This window comes from Hyla sarda, chromosome 5 (genome assembly GCF_029499605.1).
Source record: "Hyla sarda isolate aHylSar1 chromosome 5, aHylSar1.hap1, whole genome shotgun sequence".
NCBI classification, from domain to species: domain Eukaryota; kingdom Metazoa; phylum Chordata; class Amphibia; order Anura; family Hylidae; genus Hyla; species Hyla sarda.
This window is the reverse complement of record NC_079193.1, coordinates 300079764-300094501: the sequence shown is the minus strand read 5'-3', so window position 1 is coordinate 300094501 and position 14738 is coordinate 300079764.

Below are 14738 nucleotides of genomic sequence, written 5' to 3'. Positions count from 1 at the left end.
AGACCTTTCAGTGGGAAACAGGTCCGACATCATCTCCAGATGCAGGGAACATTGGGAAAGAAAGCCACGGCAAAACTTAGAGTCCCCATCAAATTTATCCGGCAAGGATAAGCGTATCCCAGGAGCGGCCACTCGCTGCGGAGGAGGTGCAGGAGCTGGCGGAGGAGATGACTGCTGAAGCTGTGGTAGTAACTGTTGTAGCATAACGGTCAGTTGAGACAGCTGTTGGCCTTGTTGCGCTATCTGTTGTGACTGCTGGGCGACCACCGTGGTGAGGTCAGCGACAACTGGCAGAGGAACTTCAGCGGGATCCATGGCCGGATCTACTGTCACGATGCCGGCTGGCAGGTAGTGGATCCTCTGTGCCAGAGAGGGATTGGCGTGGACCGTGCTAGTGGACCGGTTCTAAGCCACTACTGGTTTTCACCAGAGCCCGCCGCAAAGCGGGATGGTCTTGCTGCGGCGGTAGTGACCAGGTCGTATCCACTAGCAACGGCTCACCTCTCTGGCTGCTGAAGATAGGCGCGGTACAAGGGAGTAGGCAAAAGCAAGGTCGGACGTAGCAGAAGGTCAGGGCAGGCAGCTAGGATCGTAGTCAGGGGCAACGGCAGAAGGTCTGGAAACACAGGCAAGGAACACACAAGGAACGCTTTCACTGGCACTAAGGCAACAAGATCCGGCAAGGGAGTGCAGGGGAAGTGAGGTGATATAGGGAAGTGCACAGGTGAACACACTAATTGGAACCACTGCGCCAATCAGCGGCGCAGTGGCCCTTTAAATCGCAGAGACCCGGCGCGCGCGCGCCCTAGGGAGCGGGGCCGCGCGCGCCGGGACAGAACAGACGGAGAGCGAGTCAGGTAGGGGAGCCGGGGTGCGCATCGCGAGCGGGCGCTACCCGCATCGCGAATCGCATCCCGGCTGGCAGCGGAATCGCAGCGCCCCGGGTCAGAGGACGTGACCGGAGCGCTGCCGCGGGGAGAGTGAAGCGAGCGCTCCGGGGAGGAGCGGGGACCCGGAGCGCTCGGCGTAACAGTACTTAGGGGACTTATTATGTACCTGGGGGTGGAGCGGAGGGAGGGGTTAGAATAGTTAAGAGGGATAGGCTTCATAGGAAGAAAAAACATATATCTTTGAATTGCATGTTGACTTATGCCAGAAGTCTGTCCAATAAAATAGAGGAACTGGAGTGGTTGATGTCTGAGGAGAATTATGATATAGTGGGTATAACAGAGACTTGGTTGGGCGATAGCTGTGACTGGGCAGTCAACATGCAGGGTTATGGTCTATTCAGAAAGGATCAGACAAAAAGGAAAGGGGGAGGAGTTAGTATTTACGTGAAATCGAGTCTGAAGGCCGCACTGCGGGAGGATATATGGGAGGGAAACGATAATGTGGAGTCATTATGGGTAGAAATATATGGAGATAAAAGTAAAAAAAATTCTGGCCAAACATAAACATAATGGAAGAGACAGAAGATCAATTACTGAGGCAAATAAACAAGGCAGTAAATCAAAATGAGATGATAATAATGGGGAAGTTTGACTATCCTGATATAAACTGGGAGACTGAGACCTGTGAATCTCATAAAGGAAACAGGTTTCTGACTATAGCTAAAGACAATTATCTGTCCCAAATGATGCAGGGCTTGACCAGAGGGGGCGCCCTACTGGTCTCAATATTAACCAACAGACCTGACACAGTAACTAATGTGCAAGTAGAAGGACACCTGGGAAATAGTGATCATAATATAATACATTATAACTTGTTCTTCAATAAGGGAATCTTTCAAGGGGCCACAAAAACAATGAACTTTAGGAAGGCAAAGTTAGATGAACTCAGAGAAGCCCTTAACAATATAAAATGGGATAATGTCCTCAAAAACAAAAATACTTACACTAAATGGGAAACTTTTGTATATATCTTAAATTCTCACTGTAAGATTTATATACCTTATGGGAATAAAAGGGTCAGAAATAAAAGAAAACAAATATGGATGAATAAAAAGGGGGCAATAAATGGCAAAAATAAAGCATTTAAACTACTAAAACAGGACAGCAGTGAAGAAGCATTTAAAAGCTATAGAGAAAAATTAAAAAAACTGATAAAAGCTGCAAAAATAGAGACAGAAAAATGAACTGCCAAAGAGAGTAAAACTAACCCCAAAATGTTCTTTAACTATAGAAATACCAAAAAGTTTAAAAATTAACGTGTAGTCCCTTTAAAAAATGATAAACAAGAAATTATAAACAGGGATCAGGAAAACGCAAATATATTAAATAAATTCTTCTCCACTGTATTCACCAAGGAAAATGAAATGCCAGGTGAAATACAGCGAGATAAGGCAAACACCCCAGTACAGGTCACCTGTCTAAGGCTGGGTTCACATCATGTTTTCTCCCATACGGGAGCGCATACGGCAGGGGGGAGCTAAAACCTCGCTCTCCCGTATGCTTTCGTATGCGCTCCCGTATGTAATTCATTTCAATGAGCTGGCCGGAGTAAAATGTATGGTCCGGTCATTTTTGCCCCGTATGTGCTTTTCCCCCGGACCTAAAACTGTGGTCAACCACGGTTTTAGGTCCGATTGTAAAAGCGCATACGGTGCACAAATGAGCCGACCAGACCGAACGTTTTACTCCGGCTGGCTCGTTGAAATTAATTACATACGGGAGGGCGTATGAAAGCATACGGGAGCGCGAGGTTTTAGCTCCCCCCTGCCGTATGCGCTCCCGTATATGAGAAAATGTGATGTGAACCAGCCCTAACCCAGGAAGAAGTACAGTGCCGCCTACAAAAAGTAGACAAATAACCAGGTCCAGATGGCATTCACCCTCTTGTTCTAAAGGAATTAAGTAATGTAATAGACAGACCCCTATTTTTAATATTCAGGGACTCTATAGTAACAGGGACCTTTCCCCAGGTCTGGCGCATGGCAAATGTGGTGCCAATATTTAAAAAGGGGTCAAAAGGTGACCCCGGGAATTATAGGCCTGTTAGTTTAACCTCCGTTGTATGTAAATTGTTTGAGGGTTTTCTAAGGGATGCTATTTTGGAGCATCTTGATAAAAATAAATGTATGACCCCATATCAGCATGGCTTTATGAGGGATCAGTCCTGTCAAACTAACCTGATCAGCTTTTATGAGGAGGGGAGCTCCAGACTGGACCAGGGGGAATCGCTGGATGTCGTATATCTGGATTTTTTTTAAAGTATTTGATAGGGTGCCACATAAAAGGTTGGTGCACAAAATGAGAAGGATTGGACTGGGGGAGAATGTGTGTAAGTGAGTACCTGGCTCAGTGATAGGAAAAACAGAGGGTGGTTATTAATGGTACTTATTCTGATTGAGTGACTGTTACTAGTGGGGTACCACAGGGGTCAGTCTTGGGTCCTGTTCTATTTAATATATTTATTAATGACCTTGTAGAGGGGTTGAATAGTAAAGTAGCAATCTTTGCAGATGAAACTAAACTCTGTAAAGCGGTAAACACTATAGAGGACAGTGCACGGTTAGGTTGAAGGTTTGGGCTGAGAAGAGGCAGATGAGGTTCAACACTGATAAATGTAAGGTAATGCACATGGGGAAGAAAAATGCGGGCTGGGATTATGTAATAAATGGGAGAACACTTGGGGGTCTTACTTAACAGTAAATTTAGCTGTAGTGACCAGTGTGAGGCAGCTGCTGCCAAGGCAAATAAAATCATGGGGTGCATCAATAGGAGCATAGATGCCCATGACAAGGAAATAATTCTACCGCTGTACAAATCACTAGTCAGACCACACATAGAATACTGTGTACAGTACTGGGCACCAGTGTACAAGAAAGATATAGTGGAGCTGGAGAGGGTTCAAAGATGGGCAACCAGGGTAATACGGGGAATGGGAGGACTACAGTGCCCAGAAAAATTATCAGAATTAGGGTTATATGGTTTAGAAAAAAGTAGGCTTAGGGGAGACCTAATAACTATGTATGAATATATCAGGGGGCAATACAGAGATTTCTGTAATCTATTTGTACTCAGGACTGTATCTATAACAAGGGGGCATTCTCTACGTTTAGAGGAAAGAAGATTTCTACACCATCACAGATAGCAGTTCTTTACTGTAAGAGCAGTGAGACTGTGGAATTCTCGGCCTGAGGAGGTGGACATGGTGAACTCTGTAAAACAATTTAAAAGGGGCCTGGATGCATTTTTGGAGAATAATAACAATACAGGTTATGGATAATAGATTTATAGGGACAGTATGTTAATTCAGGGATTTATTCTGATTGCCATATTTGGAGTCAGGAAGGAATTTTTACCTCTAGTAGGAGTTTTTTTTTTGCCTTCCTCCGGATCAACTCAGTAGGGACTCATTAGGGTTATAGGTTAAACTTGATGGACTCTGGTCTTTTTTTCAACCTTATGAACTATGATACTATGTTACTATGTTTTAGGGACGTCAGGGACAAGATTGCAGACCTACACAAGGCTGGAATGGGCCACAAGACACCTTGGCGAGCAGTTTGGTGAGAAATTTATTTTATTTTAGAAACAGTTGGTGAGATTATTAGCAAAATGAAGTAACACAAAATAGCTGACATCCTTCGGTCGGGAGATTCGTGTTAGATGTCACCTTGTGGACAATGATCTTGAGAACGGTGAGGAATCAGCCCAGAACAACAGTACTTATTAGCTGCTGAATACTACAGAGGAAATTATTTTCTTTTTGGAACACAGTGCTCTCTTCTGACATCATGACAAAAGTGCTCTCTGCCGACATCTCTGTCCATTTCAGGAATTGTCCATAGCAGCATATGTTGTCTATAGGGATTTTCTCCTACTCTGGACAGTTCTTAAAATGAACAGAGGTGTCAGCAGAGAGCTCTGTGTTCCAAAAATAAAATAATTTCCTCTGTAGTATTCAGAAGCTAATAAATACTGGAAGGATTAAGATTTTTTAATAGAAGCAATTTACAAATCTGTTTAACTTTCAGGCACCAGTTGATGAAAAAAAAAAAAAAAGTTTTCCACAGGAGTACCTATTTAAAATACGGATTTGGGTTGTCCGGGCTTGCTGGGAGTTGTAGTTTTGAAACCTCTGGAGGTTTTGAAACCTCTGGAGGTCCGCAGGTTGAAGACCACTGCGGCCTTCGACATCATCCAGCCCCCCCCCCCTCTCACCCCCTTTAGTTCTGTACTCACCTCCGCTCGGCTGGACCTTAGGGTGCGCTGGTCCGGTGCTACAGGACTGTCCGGTGGGGAGGTCGTCCGGTGGGATAGTGGTTCCGGGCTGCCATCTTCACCGGGGGGCCTCTTCTCTGCGCTTCGGGCCCGGACCCTAAATAGTCACGTTGCCTTGACGACGACGCAGAGGTACGTTCATTACCAACGTCCCTCTGCATCGTCATCAAGGCAACGCCTCTATTCCGGGCCCGAAGCGCGGAGAAGAGGCCCCCCGGTGAAGATGGCAGCCCGGAACCACTATCCCACCGGACGACCTTCCAACCGGACAGTCCTGCAGCACCGGACCAGCGCACCCTAACGTCCCGCCGAGCGGAGGTGAGTACAGAACTAAAGGGGGTGAGAGGGGGCTGGATGATGTCGAAGGTCGCAGTGGTCTTCAACCTGCGGACCTCCAGAGGTTTCAAAACTACAACTCCCAGCAAGCCCGGACAGCCGATGGCTGCCCGGGCTTGCTGGGAGTTGTAGTTTTGAAACCTCTGGAGGTCTGCAGGTTGAAGACCACTGTATCAGAAATTGACAAGCAGTGATGATGAAGGGGGGGGGGGCTGATGACATGTGGTGATGATGAAGGGGGGTTTGGGATGATGATGACAAGGGGATGATGAAGGGGGGGTGTGGGATGATGACAAGGGGATGATGAAGGGCGGAGGGGATGATGACAAGGGGATGATGAAGGGGGGGTGTGAGATGATGACAAGGGGATGATGAAGGGGGGGTGCGGGATGATGACAAGGGGATGATGAAGGGGGGGTGTGGGATGATGACAAGGGGATGATGAAGGGGGGTGTGGGATGATGACAAGGGGATGATGAAGGGGGGGGTGTGGGATGATGACAAGGGGATGATGAAGGGGGGTGTGGGATGATGACAAGGGGATGATGAAGGGGGGATGATGAAGGGAGGATGATGACGAGGGGGATGATGACAGGTGGTGATGATGATCAGGGTGTTGATGACGGGGGTCTGGATGAGGATGATGTATTTCCCACCCTAGGCTTATACTCGAGTCAATAACTTTTCCTGGGATTTTGGGGTAAAATTTGGGGCCTTGGCTTATATTCGGGTCGGCTTATACTCGAGTATATACGGTAATCTTTCTTTTAATTTCTCTGCTGGGATAATGGACTCCTGCCGATAAGAAACAATGATTTAACATTCTATCTCTTGGATCTGACAAAGGTTAAACATATATCTCATAATTCATTTAGTCATTCATTTTATGAAACTATTATTGCATAGTCTTGTTATTCCCTACTAAAATGAACCATTGAGTTATTTTACCTACTTATTTATGTAGTTAATCCATAGACGACATGTACCTGTATGCCCTGGTCACGGTAGGAGTATATGAAGCTTGCTCACAAGCTGAGTGCATTGCATGCACTTTAAGTCCTGACTGATAACAGCAGCCTTGACCCATGGCTAATGACGACATCATCACCAATCAGGCTAATCTCCAGTATTGATCGGTGCATCTAAAAGTGCTAAAATGAGTGTGCTGGTTTGTTAGAGAAGCTAATCGGCACCACCACAGCAAAATTGCAGGGTCCCAATTGACTGATCTGATGGCCAGTGGATTCCTACATGCCTTTGTACCATCCAATTTTCTGTCTGCTTCTCCAGCCTGATTAATGTCATTTTAATCATGAAGTACACTGCATAGAAATGAAAACCCCCAAAAATACAATTTCGATTTCGCCCACAAATATATTTTTTTGCTTACCCGTAGATGTTATGGTAAAATTAGTCATTAGAAAGTACAATTGGTCACACATAAAATAAGCCATGACATGGACCTGTAGTTGGAAAGGTTTAGGGCATGTTCCAACTGAGTAATTTGACCATAATTTCCTTGTGCGGAATTGCCTGTGATCTCTACCACTGGCGTGAATGGGTCTTCCGTGGACCCATTCACATTGTGGAATTTCAGCAGACAATACTGCAGCTGAAATATAGCGGACAATACTGCTGCTGAAATTGATCTTCGCAAAGAATGAACCAGTTCTGTCACGTATGGGCAGGGAAGGAGTGCTCGCTAAGCTCACCGGCACCCCTGTCCCTGCCTACTTGTCCACCTGTCCTAAATGATAGGCCGGCAACTGGTCGACAATCCCTTCCTAAATAAGTGAGGGGAGTCAAATGTCAACCCAATAAAATACAATCCTGTCAGTTGTCAGGAGCAACAGGGAAACAAGCAACTAACAAAGACAAACTAAACATACACACATAAAGTCGATGTCAGTCAAACCGAGTCAAGCCAGGAGTGGGAAGAGGTGCCGAATCGCTATAACCAAAGAGAAGTCAGATAGGAAGCCAGACGTCAAGTTGCCGGGTATACAAGGAAATAAGGGAATGCTAGCTACTCAGGTAATGACCGCTTTCACAGGCATCTTCCCAGTGTCTGACGCCTGGTAATATAGGGAGATGCACATGTAGTCAATCAGTAGCTAGCCACTCAGACAGCAGAGCGTAACTCGGTAACTTTGCAACAACACCTTGTTAGCAACTGTTAACCCTGCTGGTGCTGACAAGTTCATTCTTTGCGCAGAATTCCGCAAGCACTGCATTGCCGTCAATGGTAATGGTACAGGGCCGTGCGGTTCTACTGCCAAATGATTTTGGAGGTGGCTTCCAGATTCAGCTCATGTTATTCAATGTGAAAATACCCTTAGACTTTGGGCTACTAAAATATGAGGAGGAAAAAAAATGAAAAATCGCTGTGTTCTTTAAAGGGGTATTCCGCCCCTAGACATCTTATCCCCTATCCAAAGGATAGGGGATAAGATGTCAGATCACCGCGGTCCCGCTGCTGGGGATCCCCGGGATCCCCGCTGCGGCACCGTGCTATCATTACAGCACAGAGCGAGTTCGCTCTGTGCGTAATGACGGGCGATACGGGGGGCGGAGCAGCGTGACGTCATGGCGCCGCCCCTCGCGACATCACGGCCCGTCCCCTTAATGCAAGTCTATGGGAGGGGGCGTGACGACCGCCACGCCCCCTCCCATAGACTTGTATTGAAAGGGACGGACCGTGACATCACAAGGGGCGGATACGTGACGTAACGATGCTCCGGCCCCTGTACCGCCCATCATTACGTGCAGAGCGAACTCGCTCTGTGCTGTAATGATAGCGCAGTGCCGCAGCGGGGATCCCAGGGGTCCCCAGCAGCGGGACTGCGGCGATCTGACATCTTATCCCCTATCCTTTGGATAGGGGATAAGATGTCTAGGGGCGGAATACCCCTTTAAGGATTATGTATAGTTAAAATGCAATCTTACTGTACTACATGTAGTATAAATTAGTTGAGCTATTAAACAGGTGGTATTTGAGAAATTCTGGCCCAAATTCAGAGTTTTTGCATTCATCTGTGTCATAGGCAATCTGCCACATAATTCCAAATATTTTTTCTAAAACTTGCAGTATTGTGCAAATCAGCTTTGTGCATTCTGCTCCTTCAGACAAATGATGGTGCTTTCGGGTTCCTGACTCACTTTCACCATTGTATATATGGAGCTGTGGTACAGCTAGATTAACAAATTCAGAAATGTATTTAAGGTTTGTATATTTTATGTCACCTGTTTTCCACCCTGGTGTGCCATTGTGATGATATTGATGCAGTGGGGGAACTGACTCAAGTTGGTAGATAAATTTGGCACAAACATAGACTGTCTATGTTTGTACTGTGGAATTTTAGTTTACACCAACTATTAGTTGGCTTAGTTTAGGCATATGTAATTCACCAAACCTTTGGCCCAATGCTTTACATTTTAGACAATGACCCCTTCACCCATGCCATGCCCTTAACTTTTAAGCCAAACCAACCTTGTCAGGCAAGGTGGATCCACTTGTTCTTTTTGGTGCACACAGTATAATAAACGTGTTTCAATTGTGAGTCACCATTTTTGGCACAATTGCCTTAGTAAATGTGGGCCAGTGTTCCTGATTTATTTTAACACTGCAGATATCCCAGAGTAAAGCAGCAGTCCATAAACCTAACAAATCTCTAACAAAACACAATTTCTTTGTAAAATTAAGACCAAATCTAATTTGGGCAAAATTGATTTGATCATCATGTTTTAGCACAAATCAATTGCAAGCTGTCCAGGCCATGAGGCTGTTTTCTCTTGAGAAAGGCCACAATTTTAGACAACAGTAGCTTCCTTTACAATGCTTTTCCATTGACACCATTTTTAAACATGTTCAACTTCTGAGTCTTCTGAACATCTTTAACCCCTTAAGGACTCAGGATTTTTCCGTTTTTGCACTTTCGTTTTTTCCTCCTTACCTTTTAAAAATCATAACCCTTTCAATTTTCCACTTAAAAATCTATATTATGGCTTATTTTTTGCGTTGACAATTCTACTTTGCAGTGACATTAGTCATTTTACCCAAAAATGCACGGCGAAATGGAAAAAAAAATCATTGTGCGACAAAATCGGAAAAAAAAACGCCATTTTGTAAATTTTGGGGGCTTCCGTTTCTACTCAGTGCATAATTCGGTAAAAATTACACCTTATCATTATTCTGTAGGTCCATACGGTTAAAATGATACCCTACTTATATAGGTTTGATTTTGTCGCACTTCTGGAAAAAATCATGACTACATGCAGGAAAATTTATACGTTTAAAATGTCATCTTCTGACCCCTATAACTTTTTTATTTTTCCACATACAGGGCGGAATGAGGACTCATTTTTTGCGCCGTGATCTGAAGTTTTTATTGGTATGATTTTTGTTTTGATCGGACTTTTTGATCACTTTTTATTCATTTTTTTAATGGTATAAAAAGTGACCAAAATACGCTTTTTTGGACTTTGGAATTTTTTTGCGCGTACGCCATTGACCGTGCGGTTTAATTAATGATATATTTTTATAGTTCTGACATTTACGCACGCGGCGATACCACATATGTTTTTTTTTTTTTTTACACTTTTATTTTTTTATGGGAAAAGGGGGGTGATTCAAACTTTTATTAGGGAAGGGGTTAAATGACCTTTATTAACACTTTTTTTTACTTTTTTTTTTTCAGTGTTATAGGTCCCAAAGGGACCTATAACACTGCACACACTGATCTCCTATGCTGATCACTGGTGTGTATTAACACGCCTGTGATCAGCATTATCGGTGCTTGACTGCTCCTGCCTGGATCTCAGGCATGGAGCAGTCATTCGTCGATCGGACACCGAGGAGGCAGGTAAGTGCCCTCCCAGTGTCCGATCAGCTGTTCGGGACGCCGCGATTTCACCGCGGCGGTCCCGAACAGCCCGACTGAGCAGCCGGGATACTTTCAGTTTCACTTTAGAAGCGGTGGTCAGCTTTGACCGCCGCTTCTAAAGGGTTAATACCGCACATCGCCGCGATCGGCGATGTGTGGTATTAGCCGCGGGTCCCGGCCGTTGATGAGCTCCGGGACCGAAGCGATATGATGCAGGATCGCGGCGCGATTCCGCTTCATATCGCGGCAGCCGGCGCAGGACGTAAATATACGTCCTGCGTCGTTAAGGGGTTAAAAAGGTTATCCGGAATTAGCCAAAATATTGTGTGTGGTTTTGCAGCTCTGTTCCATAGAAATGAATGGAGCCAAAATGTAATACCATACACAAACTGTATGGCATAGCATTGATCAGTGTATGCAATCAGAAGATTGCATGTTTTAGCCCCCTGTGGGGGCTAAAATAAAAAAAGTGTAAAAAAAAAAAAAAAAGTTAATAAAAGTGAATTAACCTTCCCTTACATTTAAATAAAATGATGTAATACAAAATAATCATATGTGGTACCACCGCGTGCGTAAATGTCCAAACTATTAAAATATAAGGTCAGCTTAACCACACGGTCGATGGGGTACACGTAAAAAATACCAAAGTCCAAAATTGTGCATTTTTGGTCACTTCATATACCATATAAAACTAATAAAAAATGATCAAAAAGTCCCATCAAAACAAAAATGGTACCGATAAAAACTACAGACCACGGCACAAAAAAATTAGCCCTCATATAGCCCCATTTGTGGGAAACTAGAAAAGCTATAGGGGTCAGAAGATCCCAATTTTAAACATACTAATCTTGGTGCATGTAGTTAGGATTTTTTTAAAGTAGTAAAATAAAATAAAACCTACATAAATTGTTTATCCTTGTAACTGTATGGACCCACAGAATAAAGATAGTGACCCACATTTATCATTGTCTTTAGACTGGTTTTTGTATCTAAAAAAGGGGCAAAAAAAGGCGCAAGCAGGGTTTTTTTGCGCCTTTTTTTCCCCTTTTTGTTTACACATTTCTGCTGATTTTGAGTTGCAATCCACTGATTTTGGCAATAGGCATGATATGGAAGGGATTTACCATTGTGCCTTTTTGCAAAAAGGAGCAAAAAAAGGCGCAAAGCCACTGAAAAGTCTCTAAAACTACACCAGCTCAGACATGGTGTAGCTTTTTGGTGTATGTGTAGACAGAGATTTCAGAAAATGTGGACCTGCACAAAATTTATCAAAGCTCTTTTACCTTTTAATACATTTGGTGCTCCTACACATTACCAGCACACAAAAAAAAAGGTGTAAAAAAATGCTTCACTTGCACTGCAATGATAAATGTGGGCCAATGTGTTTACAGAGAATTGCACTGTGTAGAAATGGAAGCAAAATGGTGCAAAAAGAAAGCAAAATGTCGTTTTTTTTTTTAAATTTCACCCTATAAATATATATATATATATATTTTGGTTTTGCGGCAAATTTTGTTGTACAAAGTACAATTGGTGGCACCAAAAAACAGGCCCTTATATGTGTCGGTAGGTGCAAAATTGAAAGTGTTATGATTTTTAGAAGGAGAGGAGGAAAAAATGAAAATTGGCCTGGTCCTTAAGGTGAAAATGGGCTTGGTTCTTAAGGGGTTAAGAAATATAAATAAATAAAAAGAAACAGACAGATTCTTCTTCCTTCTGTCTGAGAGATAACTAAATTGTCTGGAGATTTTTTAAAGAAGACTAGATAGTTTCTTTATTTGGTATTCAGGAAACAGGAATAATACAAAAGTCAGTTCAAGCATGTCCATTGCCTTTAACCCCTTAAGGCCGCACTTTTTCACCTTAAGGACTGAGCCCTTTTTTGCAATTCTGACCACCGTCGCTTTATGAATTAATAACGCAAAAACTCTTTTACCAAATATTCTGATTCTGAGACTGTTATTTCGTGACATATTCTACTTTATTTTGGTGGTAAATTGTCAGCGCTACTTGCATTCTTTTTTGGTGAAAAATCCCAAAATGTCATGAAAATTTTGAAAATGTTGCATTTTTCTAACTTTGAAGCTCTCTACCTGTAAGAAAAATGGATATTCACAATAAATGTTATTTTTCTTCACAAATAGAATATGTCCACTTTATGTTGGCATCATAAAATGGTCAATACTCAATAAAGTGTCCCTGAGAGTGTTCAGGGCAAAATTGACAATAACAACCTATAAGGGGTGACCCCCTTATGGGGACAACCCTCACTAGAACCCTCCCTATAAAATAATTGCTTTATTAGTATTAGTTAAAATGTATGACCCCAAAAGAAAAGTTAAAATCTGCAGTGGTAGGGGAATGTTTATGATCAGGTGTGAAGGAATTCACACACTAAAGGGTGTTCGGGGCAGCTGTGCATATAGTCGATTCCACTCTGTGGACCACTGGCAATTCCAGTGTCCACTAGTTCTCAGCTGTCCCTCACTCCTTTATTACTAGAGATCCCCTGTACCACGCTAACTAAAACTTGGACCGTAGGCCTCCCCGACGTTTCGGTGAGGAATCACCTTTGTCAAGGGTTGCGAGGCTACTGCAGTGGACACTGGAATTACCAGTGGTCCACAGAGTGGAATCGACTATATGCGCAGCTGCCCCGAACACCCTTTAGTGTGTGAATTCCTTCACACCTGATCATAAACATTCCCCTACCACTGCAGATTTTAACTTTTCTTTTGGGGTCATACATTTTAACTAATACTAATAAAGCAATTATTTTATAGGGAGGGTTCTAGTGAGGGTTGTCCCCATAAGGGGGTCACCCCTTATAGGTTGTTATTGGCATCATAAAATGGACATATTTTTGCTTTTTGAAAAAATTAGAGGGCTTCAAAGTAGAGCAGCAATTTTAAAAAAATTCATGAAAATTGCTAAATCTGAAGGGACAGATGTTACAGAGCTACAACTCCCAGCATGGGCATGCAGGGAGTTGCAGTTTGGCCTTCCTAGTGGTTGCCACAGTAAAGATCGTCTTACTTTCACTTTCAATTCCCCCCCCCCCCCCGACGATTCCCTACCTGAGCCAGGATCCAGCAGTCTCCAGCGAAGATCCCGGGTCCCCAGGCATCTTTTCCTGCAGGTACAGCCTCCATCTTCTTCCCACGATCCCCTCGACATCCAGGGGCGGGCAGAACGGGGGGTTGCCATGGCAACCCCCTGTCCTGCGCTGCCATTGGTCAGAACTCCGTTCTGAGTACTGGAAGGGGATAGGAGGAGATCGCAGCTCTGCAACCTCACTCCTATCCCTTAGGCTGATCGGGGCTGTCGCTGACAACTCCGATCAGCCCTATTTTCTGGGTGATCGGGTCACCAGAGACCTGATCAGCCCGGAATTGGAGAAAATCGCATGTCTGAATTGACATGCGATTTTCTCCGATCACCGACATGGGGGGGGGGTCTCAGGACCCCCCTGGGCAATGTGTCGGGATGCCTGCTGAATGATTTCAGCAGGCATCCCGATCCGGTCCCCAACCGGCTAGCGGCGGGGACCGGAATTCCCACGGGCGTATCCATACGCCCTCAGTACTTAAGGACTCGGGATGCAGGGCGTATGCATAAGCCCTGTGTCCTGAACAGGTTAAACAATTAAAATGTTGTTTGTGAGATATATATTCTGTGTATATTATTGTTAAGTGTATTTGTTAAGAAATTTGTTCTTCTAAATAATCTCTTCAATTACCTAAATGTAGCTTCACTGATGATAGAATTATGAGCTAAACAAGACAGCAATGCAAGAAAAGGCACAATAGTGTTCTAATGAAGATTTTAATTAACTCATGAACTTTTAATTAAAACTATAATGTGTCAAGAAATGAATAATACCTGCATTGTAAAAGCTTGGTTTTATGCTTAATATTCCGTCTTATTTCTTTTATGGAAGTAGGACATTAAAGTAAAAAATTATACAGTTAACACTGGCAGCACAACTGCAGACATTTCAAAAGAATTGGATAAGCTATTTAATAAAATACATCTCTGTGGAAAAAAGTTCTGTTCTAAAGTATAGCTCATCAGTTTCTAATGTCCCAATCCTTAAAATGGTTTTGCGCAATATTTGAGACCTAACATTTCAGAAATCACTTCGATCTTAAACAGATTATTTTGAGGTTATCAAGGTCAAATGCTCAATAGCAATGTAACTTTGCTATAGCCTTTTGGCTCTTAATGGCCGTAAATGAAATTATTAACCCATTGATGACATTTGCTGTGTACATACAGTGTTACAAGCTCAGGA